We start from the raw sequence: 10,207 nt of genomic DNA, 5'->3' as shown, positions 1-10,207 counted from the left end.
GGATTAACTGGTTAGCCACATAATTTCTATTATTTATTAACTATTTGACATGATCCTGGATCTTCTGGTTCTTCCAAAGTCATGGTACGATTGTTGTCCTGGCAGCACATCTGCAATCTCAAACCAGCTCAGGAGCAGGTTTATTCTCAGATTTAGTCATTGTACTGTAAACAGGATAATCTCTCAGATATAACTGTTAATATTAGACCAGGAAATCCATTCGACTATGGATGCACTGTTTTTATGTGAGTGGTCCATCGACACTGGCAAGTCTAATAAGGCAAACATTTGAATACTGAGTGTGTTTGTAAACAGTAGCTGTTCAAGGCAACATCAACAAGCATAAGCTCTGTCATGTACCACTATGCAACACAAGCAACAATTACACAAATGTACCATAACTGTAACACAACTGTGGTTTAACACACATAACCAGCAAACACTGAATCTATGTGGTGTGTCTTCCATTAACATCCAAGTCACAACAAGTTAACTCTTAAGGAGAAGATTCTGAAAAAACAGAACTTTGCAGGAGCAACTTATACAATGTCAATGAACTGGCACTGGTTAGAGTTGAACCCATGCCTCAGTCGAGATTTAAGACCATCTTAGACCATTCAGCCAAATTAACAGACAAGCATTTTGTCTCACCAGCTGAGCTCATGGTTTTATGAACAGTTTACCTCTGAAAGTTTAGGGAACTATAATGAAGTCAGTCTTTAAATACAGTGCATGTAATGAGCCAACACAGGGAAAAATACCTGAAGGAATTTAATTAAATCCAACGTGTGGACAATGGCTGTTACTGAACATGTCTCATCAGTAGCAAAGGGGAAGATAAGACCGGAAATTAGTTGCTACAGCAGAAATGGTTTCCATATACTGTATCAAACTTTGACCTACAGTAATGTTAGGGACAGATCCAGTCTGGTTTGCTAAAGCTACTCAGAAAAAGCTGTTCAAAGTACTTTGTAAACGATATATCAAATTGACAATGTACATGTGATATAAAATTATAGCACAATATAATAACATAACTCTCACCTATCCGAGATCTTGTCCTTTCGGTCCTGAGCTCTGGGTCAGGACCGAAAGGACAAGATCTCAGATACAAGCACCTGAAATGAGCGTCCTTCACAGGGTGGCCAGGTGCTCCCTTAGAGATAGGGTAAGCAGTTCGGTCACACGGGAGGAGTTTGGAGTGTAGTTTGGAGCACTGGGCCCACTGCAAACAGTAGCAAAGGAGGCTCATCCTTTGATCCCAGCAATCAACAGTTTATTGTCTAAGAGTTAACTGACAGAAACAGCTTTATATTGAAAATAAGAACATGAGGATTAAACTTGAGGATTTGTGTATGACACATTCGTTGTGGTTCTAAATCAAAACTGGAAACATCTAAACTACAAAACAGAGCACACTTTATGTATTTCCAGGTGTGTTTTTCACGCAGAAGACCAGGGTTCGATTCCCCGACGGGGAGTCTTATGTTGTTCTGTCCTTACCACAGGACAAAGCATAAACCAGCTTGGTGATACCAGAAACCCTAAATAAGTCCAAACTGGATAACCTGCTGGTCTCCCTTCATGTTACCGGACTAAGAAGTAAATGGCAGAGCACACCCAGACACAAAAATGTCAGGGTATGTTCTACACAAAAAAGGCAGTTGAAGGAAGGATTTGATATGCAGATACAAGTGCGCAGTTTATTTGTAGAAATAAAAAATACAAAACATGCCATAAAAACAGGGGTGTCACAGTGCTGCTTGTAGTTATACACTAACTTTGTTTCCTTGCTGTTTACCATTGCATGCTAAAGTACAGGCTGATCTGGTCTATTTCATAATGTAGAAGAGCTTGACCACAATTGTTAGTCAGAGAAGAGTTGAACCTCTGCTTCTGCCTGGTTTTGAACCAGGGACCTTTTCCGTGTGAGTCCAATGTGCCTTGCTTATGATTCTAAAGATGACACTTTGAATACAACAAACCACAATAAACACACATGCTGAAATATAGAGAGCTGCACTGGTGATTCCTAGTCTGGCCAGCCTGACCTACTCCTTTCTTAACAAAAGAATGTGGTTCTGGAACCCCTGCCATAGGGAGTCTTTTCCTCGAGCTTCCAAACAGCAGGGGTGGGCTCTACAATCCAGTCATCCAACCAGATTTAAACAAACATCGCCCATACGCACTGACTTGTTCATAACGTTGATCAGTGACTCCGACTGATAGCACAACTGGGACAACAGCAGAAAGGCAAAGAAAGACAGAGCAAGAAGTTTGACATTCTCCTCTGAACCCACTGGAAAGAGAAGTAATGAAAATGGGACAACCACTCAGGCCACAAAGGACAAACGAGTTAAGAACCTTTCAGATAAGAAACTCTCACAGGCAGAGAGAGATGTCCTAGCCAATGGACTTAACTTTGCAGTCATGCCTAAACATATTCCGGTTGTGGATTTTATTAAAGCCACAGAATCTGCCATTCGCAACAATGACCTATCTAACACAGAAGCAGAGGATCTCTGACTAAAAGTCATTGCAGCACTCAAGGTTCTAAGCCACCACCACCCAACCTCACCACCAAGGAGAGCAGGGCCTTGTCTTCCCTGTCTAAGGACGAGACTATTACCATCCTGCCAGCAGACAAAGGGAGATGCACAGTGGTTTTAGACACAACAGACTATCATGAGAAAATAATCTCTCTCTTGGAAGACCAACAGACATACGAAAAGCTAAGAAGGGACCCCACCAGCACCTACAAGAGAAAGGTGATTGACTGTTTAAAAGAACTGGAAAAGAATAAAGCCATTGACAGGACCACCTACTACAACTGGCTTTGCTGTTTACTCCATTCAAAAATATGCACAGAATTGGTGATAATACTGTAAAGCATCTCTGCACTACTGCACGTCATATTGTTTGTTTCTGATTGTGTCAGTTTCTGTAGTGCAGTGGTCATCACATCTGCCTCACATGCAAATGGTCTCTGGTTTGAACCTAGGCAGAAGCATAGTTTTTGCACTGACTGCATCTCAGTCTCAGAAATCTCAGCCTGAGCTGACCAAAGGTAGCTGTGACCCAACCTCTTTGTAGCTCCATTTGATGTGCTGAGTTACTAAAGGATTAGCTGGGACCCTCCATCAATATAACCTGCACTCACAGTCCTCACATTCATTAGGATAGTGATTGCAGGTTACTGTTACTGTCTTTCAAAAACTAGGCAGTGTGAGCTGTGCTTCCATCTCTCCTTGCTCAGCCTCCTCAGAGAAGCTCATGTCAGTGGACCTGAAAGAAGTCAGAGTGCAGGACACTGATCAGACACTCTGTGGAGTGGTCCCAGCCTAACAACCTGCTCCTGAACGTGGACGAAGGAGCTCATCATAGACTTCAGGAGGAGGAGGACACCTATGGTGATTTTCTACGTAAAGCATGACCTGTTGACTGTTCTGTCATTGGCTGAGTCATAATTGATTGACAGCGCAGACTGCTGGATATCATTTGGAAACCTGAGATAAAGCTACACGGGACAGGTCTGTAAGTCAACAGGCTCCTTCAAAAACCGCAGAGCCACAAAGACTCAGTGTGAATTAGACTCTTGGTCAGATTTCTGCTTTTCTAAGACGTTGGCTTCTTATTCCAAAGTTTATTACAGAATTATTACGGACTATGGAAAAAGTCAAACATAATCTCTTTAAAGAAGCAGAAACTGCACATTTCTGGACTATTTGTTTACCTATAGAGAACATGATATGGACTGATATCACAGTTACATTTTAGTGTCGGGTTGGCTTGCTTGGAACCTCAGAAGTACTAAAAATGTACCTGCTACCAGATATTATCTTCTAATGGAAAACCAAAAAAAAAAAAAAAAAAAAAAAAAAAGGCAGAGTTAATTAGCCTAGTGGAAAAGTAACAGTGGCAACTTTGTCCAGGTTTTGAAGCCAGTCCAATGGTGTAATGGTTAGCACTTTGAACTCTGAATTCAAATGTTAATGGAATCTGTGAAAAACCAGTAAATACATCTTTAACTTCCTGAAACATGAGATATCAGTCAGTAACCAGGACAATGAGTAGTGAACATAGGAAGTTCAGTTGACCTTTCCTTACAGCTGCACATTCAATGTATTTCAGCTGTGGTGTTACATGAAAAACAATTCTTGCTCCCAAAGAACCAAAGAGTGTGAATATAGTGAGGCTAATATATAAAGTGTGACCTTAATGTCGTGATAAATGTCCTGCTGTTGGTGAGTCAAGAAGTCTAGTCCAGCTAATGAAAACGTGATCTGAGATGTGTTGCAGAAGACTGAAACACAACCATAGCAGGCAGACAAGTAACTATGGAACACCAGGGGGCACCTGGATTTGAACCAGAGACCTCTTGATCTGCAGTCAAATGCTCTACCACTGAGCTATACCCCCTGGACAGTGTGCATGTGAAACACATATGTCCTTTCATCTTTCATCTATGGTCTTTCACCAAGCCATATTCTGTTTATAGTGAGTTATTATTGAGGCACTGCTGGGATTCTGTTCTGCTTCTTGGCTCCTGTACTTCTGCTTATGGAAAACATGCCAGTCAGGAAAGCAGGACTGAAAGGTAGTGATGGGCAAGTGAAGCCTCATGAAGCACTGAGGCTTTCCTGGCAATTGTGCCGAAAAAGATTCAAAGCTTCAAGACTTCAGTGACGGTGACATCTGGTGGACAACTGAAGCCATAGCAACCTCTGAAGAGCACGACTGAAGCACTGGCACTGTTTCAATCCCGTGACAGCAATAAAAGTTCAGACCTCTTGAAATCAAACTGATCCCAAACTTTAGAACGTCGCTTATTGGTGGGACTCACCGTGAAACTTGCCAAAATACTCTCACTCTCACTCTCCAAATCCTGAAGCAGAATGATGCATGTTATATAGCTGGTATGGCACCAAACCACTCACATCTGTCAAACCTGTCAAGCTGTCATTGCCTCAGAATGCATTGAAACGCCATGAGCCAATGACACACACTGAAAGACTATGAGCCAATAAAAAGCTTTGAAACATTTTGAAGCAATGAAGCGCGAAGCGAAGCAGTGATGACGTTCAGTCACGTGACATTGGTGCTTTGATACAAGCTCCGAAGCCTCGGTATCATTTGCCCATCACTAGTGAAAGGATGACAGCACTTTTGAAGTTCACACTCACTCTGTCTATAACACATTCTGCTGTCTTTGTCTGGACTGAGCTCATACATGTTGTACACATATGAAATCAGATAATACAGAAGTCTTAAGATTTGGCTTTAAAGACTCATGGAGAATGTGGGCATCAATCCCACTACATGCTAAGCAAGCACTCTACTACTTGCCTGGATGCACACACAAATTACCTTTAAGAAAAGAGGTGTGAGGGGTGCATTACAGGTGAAGGTCGAAGCAGCTGCCAGCCTCAGAGCAGCCAAACATTTCTTCCAAAACCAGAAAAAAAGCTGTGACTGAATGCTGTGTCTGGGCTCTGTATAAATCACAGAGCTGTAAAACTGGTTCTGTCTACACTGCCCACCCTCATAAATTGGCATCTCCCTGCCACCCCCATCCTTCCACCGCCTTCACATATGCTTTATGACGAGAAGATCAAACCACTAATTGAACGGAGGCAAGGGGGTCATAAATTTTCCAGGTGAAGATGGAGACGCAGTGAGGGACTCTCAGCAACAGAAGAAAAGTGAAGCCTGGCCTTTGGGATGTGAAGAGCAGAGAAAACTTTCTTTTCGTGGCATCTACTGTGAAACCATTCCTGCTGTTGTTGCAACCTACTACAAATTTCCAATCTTATCTTCCCCTTTGCCGCTGATGAGACATGTTCAGTAACAACCATTGTCCACATGCAATCCCTTCAGTCATTTTTCCCTGTTGTCTCTGTTTGTGTGGTAGTGTGGCTGAGCGGTCCAAGGTGCTGGATTAAGGCTCCAGTCTCAGTTGAGGTGTGGGTTTGAATCAAAAGATTTATTGTTAATTCAACTACATGTGCAGGACATACAGAGGAATCAAAATGCTGTTCATCAGAAACATCAGTTCTATCAGTTTACTGAGGACAATAAAATCTCTGTCCTCTTTCAACTTCTTCATTTATATTTGTCCTTGTCAATATAATCTGAGTCCTGGATCTTTTCCTTCATCACCAGGTGTCTGACTGTGACCTGATAAATTCCTGTTTACTGTTTCTCCTCAATGATTATCCATCAGTATGTTCCCAAAGGAAACACACATGATGGTTTCATAAGTTAATCTTTCCAAAATAAACATTTTTATTTTTAATTAAATTTTTATTTATTCATGTTAATACTTTGAATTAAGTAGAATAGACAGCAGAATAGACAGCAGACTGCTCCTCCTGAGCAAGGAGGTTCGTCAGCACAGGTTACTTCAGTCTGTTAGTGTGGTCAGGTTGCAGTCTCCTCTGGAGGCTTGGGTTCATATCCCACTCACTTTTTATCCACTTCCTCTATACTACAGAAATGCAATACATGCCATACTTCCAATTTGAACGTTCTGAAGCAGACATCAAACATTTCTGGTTTTAATCTCACATATATAATTTTTGAACACCAAATAACAGTTTCCGAAGACAAAGATGTGATTCGATTGGTCATCTTGTCACATTACTGAGGATGCTGAAAGTAGATGATCTGTGCAGAATTCCCAGAAGAACTTCCAGCTGACCTTCATGAGGTTGGAATGTTTCCAAGAACCCACCCAGGACAGTTATTGTGCCAAACCTCTTCACTAGTCTCCTTTTGATTTCCAATGACTGTCTAAACAATGTACAATACATATCAGTGCATATAAGTTCAGATGATGAATCAGTTTGTTATTGAATGTTTTCATATTGTGTTGACATTTGTTAGAAATGTTTCATTTTTAATATTGTATGTATCAGTCATTTTGTATGATTGTACTGTTTGCTTCTTCTCAGAATTTCAACTTCCAACACGAAATAGTTGCCGTCCAAATATGTCACCAAAGATCGTCACACAAATTTGAATACAGTCTAACAAATTTTATATCTAATAAAAGCTTAAGGTCTCACGAGTCAAATGGCATAAAGCAATTTAGGATTGAATAATCACAGCAACTACAGTTTCTTAATATTTAACAAAAGTACAAATACAGTACAATACGCTGCTTCTTACCTTTCTGTCGTGTAACTTCATACGTGTACTCAAACATGGAGTGTCGCATATCGTTTTGTTCATTAGAATCCATAGAACAAAGTGCACCCATGTTTTAGTCCAAAAGATATAATATTATACAGTAAATCCATAAAACCATCGTCCTCCTCATTAAAAAGCTGTAATCCGCTTTGTTTTGCGGTTGATTTCACCGTTTATTCAATAAAGTTTGACATAGCAAGCTTCTGTGAACCACATGAAGCCTCAATCAAACCCTTTTGTTACGTTTCACAGCGTAACTAACCCTAAAACCAATAGAATTCACATCATCAGAGAAAATCCCAGTCAGGGGGCATAGACTAACTTTGATTGACAGTAGAATCAGCCAGTTGCGTTGTTCGTCAGTGATGACTGATGCATCTTGTAGCCAATGATGAGGCCTTTCCAACAGTATATGACTCATTATGTTTGATGACGCAACAGTGGGCTTTAAAGAGCCCCCTCCGCTACTGTAAATGTAGCCTTGACAACACTGGGCAAGCAGCGCTCGACGCTAGAGGGGGAGGGGAGTCATGTTTCACATTTTACAGCGCACCGATAGAAAACTGGGAAGCTTTTGCTTCAAGCGACACCAAGGTCATCAATATAACCCTTAAAATGTAAGAACAACAGCTAGTTTAATTTGGGTATGTGTTGTTCGGCCGTATGCAAAAAAAGGGGCGCGGTAGCTAAGTTAAGACGTGTAGGAGCAGCATTACAGTTTTCATTTCCCTTGAATGAACCCATAGAAAATTAATTATCAGGACTTTCCTTTGCATTCACCTGAAGACATGAGTCTGGGGAATGCAACACTGTACTCTGAGCCCATAGGGCACTTCTATTGGAGACGCTAAAATCAAGTGGTCACAATGTGCACATTAGTTTGAGGAAATCATAAAGGAAACTTCCCATATTTAGTATATATGTAGTCAACAACTGTGTTTCTGTAGTGTAGTGGTTATCATGTTCGCCTCACACGTGGATGGACCACACAGGGAGATCCCAGTGGATTTTGAATTCATCACCTAAACCTTACCAAACATCACATCATTTAGAATGAAAACTTACTATGTGTTGTGTGTCCTGCTTTGTGTAACAGAGACAATATGGTGAAGGGCACAAGCAGATATTTTGTACATGTAAACATTCCAGGATTTTTGCAGAGACGTTTACTACAATCCCACCAACATTGGGCTCATCTGGGAATCGAAACCTGGACCTCACACCCAAAGCGAGATTCATACCCCTGGACAAATGAGCCAGAGTGCATGAGATATTTGAGTTTATATTTATACAAACATACATTTAGTGTGGAACAGACAATCTCTAATGTTGCTGATGGAGCAACCTGGTCTGGATGACTGTTGAGGTTAGCTCGTCTGAGGCTGGGCTATTTTTTATTTTTTTTTCAGTTATATTTCATTTCACAGTGATTTATAAATGGAATCACAAATGATTTAAGAACATTAGCAAAAGACATGGTTTGACTATTACAGAGATACATTTTTACTAGAGAACGTAGTATAAACAGTTTACTGCAACAGTAACTCTGTCTACTTCCAGTCTAATGTTACTGCACTGATTCATATTTTGTCACCATGGAAACACTATATGAACATAATTCAAGTTAAACTGAGCTCTGCCCTGTAACTGTGATTAGTTGTATGACCTGCATAAAATCTAAATCCCAATATTTCCTGTTTGACATAGATTTGTTTCAGAATAGTCCATGATGGTGTTGATTGTTCTGGTGATTGAATCAATGGCACTGACACTACAACATTTTGTACCCCACAGCTCAGTCAGTAGAGCAGTCATCCATCCAATATCTATACCTGTAAATTCCTAACTAAGGTCACAGAGATCTTGTGGAGCCTATACCAGCTCTCTTTGGGTTAAAGGGAAGGGTACACCCTGGACAGGCCACCACTCCATCGCAGGCCCACATAAAGAGGAACAACCTCACACACTCACAGTGTGTGAGGTTGAGGTGACCTCATGACTGACCTGCTCTACCTGCTAAGACACAGCATCTATTTCATAGCAATAGAAAAACAAAGACAAAAGTCAGTTTTAGACCTATCTCCCAAAGTTTCCATCACCAATTAACCCTCTGGGGTCTGATGGGGGTTTTGGGGCCCTGGACAAATTTTGATATGTCCTGACATTTGTGCTTTTTTCAGTGTCTTTTAAACATATTAATGTCTAAAGTCTAATAACACTGTAATCAGCACAAAATTGGCTACAATAATATGTGAGCAGCAAGTTTATACATGACTGTGTTTTTGAGAAAAAAGTGTTTATGCATGGTTAGTGAAAAACTACAATTTTTTAGTCACTGAAATAAGACCATAAAACACAAACAGAACATTGGTTCATAAAACTTTGTAGACCTGCATGTTGTAGGCTAAAGTGTTTTCTTCACAATGATGTGAAAGTCATCTTGTTCACTCATTCACAGTAAACAATACACTGATTTAAATTTTCTAAGATTTGTCCAGAATGCCATATGCAAGAAGGTGTGTCTAAGGATGAATAGTCATGTGACATGACCTTCATGTGACCAGACAAAGACGCGCATAATGAGCCTTTCAGTCAATGTAGATGGGAGGGGATTAGTGCAGCACAATACAAAACAATGCGGAGCCAAACATTCCTCATTTGATTTAAAATCAGTGTTTTTTACTCTGAGGACAAGGTAAACTATTTGTCTCTGTGTGGAATATAAGAAGCGCCTCTTCACGTGAGTAACGCGCCATCATCCAAACGCGTCGAAAAAGTGAGTAAATTTTATGATGAAGTTTGATATTTTGTGTCATTTCTCGGGGGCGTGCACATATGTACCTGGTTCACCTGAGATTATTTACATGTGAACAGTGAACAGAGTACAAGGTGGGGCCGCATTACCTGTAATGAGGTGAGACAGGAGAAAACGGACTCCTTACGTTCATACGGATTAAATAAAAAGTGATGATTTGTTCGACTTGAATTGTTTCATTTCAAAGAAAACATTTCAAGC

At 40.6% G+C, this 10,207-nt stretch overlaps 1 non-coding gene across 1 annotated transcript; it reads right to left on the bottom strand.

Annotated features, from left to right (window-relative positions):
* Positions 1 to 4,347: 4,347 nt before the first annotated feature.
* trnac-gca (transfer RNA cysteine (anticodon GCA)) lies at positions 4,348 to 4,419 on the bottom strand. Its single transcript has one exon. It is a non-coding gene; the product is annotated as a tRNA-Cys (tRNA).
* Positions 4,420 to 10,207: the final 5,788 nt, after the last annotated feature.

Source organism: Mastacembelus armatus, unplaced genomic scaffold (genome assembly GCF_900324485.2).
Source record: "Mastacembelus armatus unplaced genomic scaffold, fMasArm1.2, whole genome shotgun sequence".
NCBI lineage: Eukaryota > Metazoa > Chordata > Actinopteri > Synbranchiformes > Mastacembelidae > Mastacembelus > Mastacembelus armatus.
The sequence above is the reverse complement of the archived record's forward strand: the minus strand, read 5'-3'. Positions and strand labels throughout refer to the sequence as shown.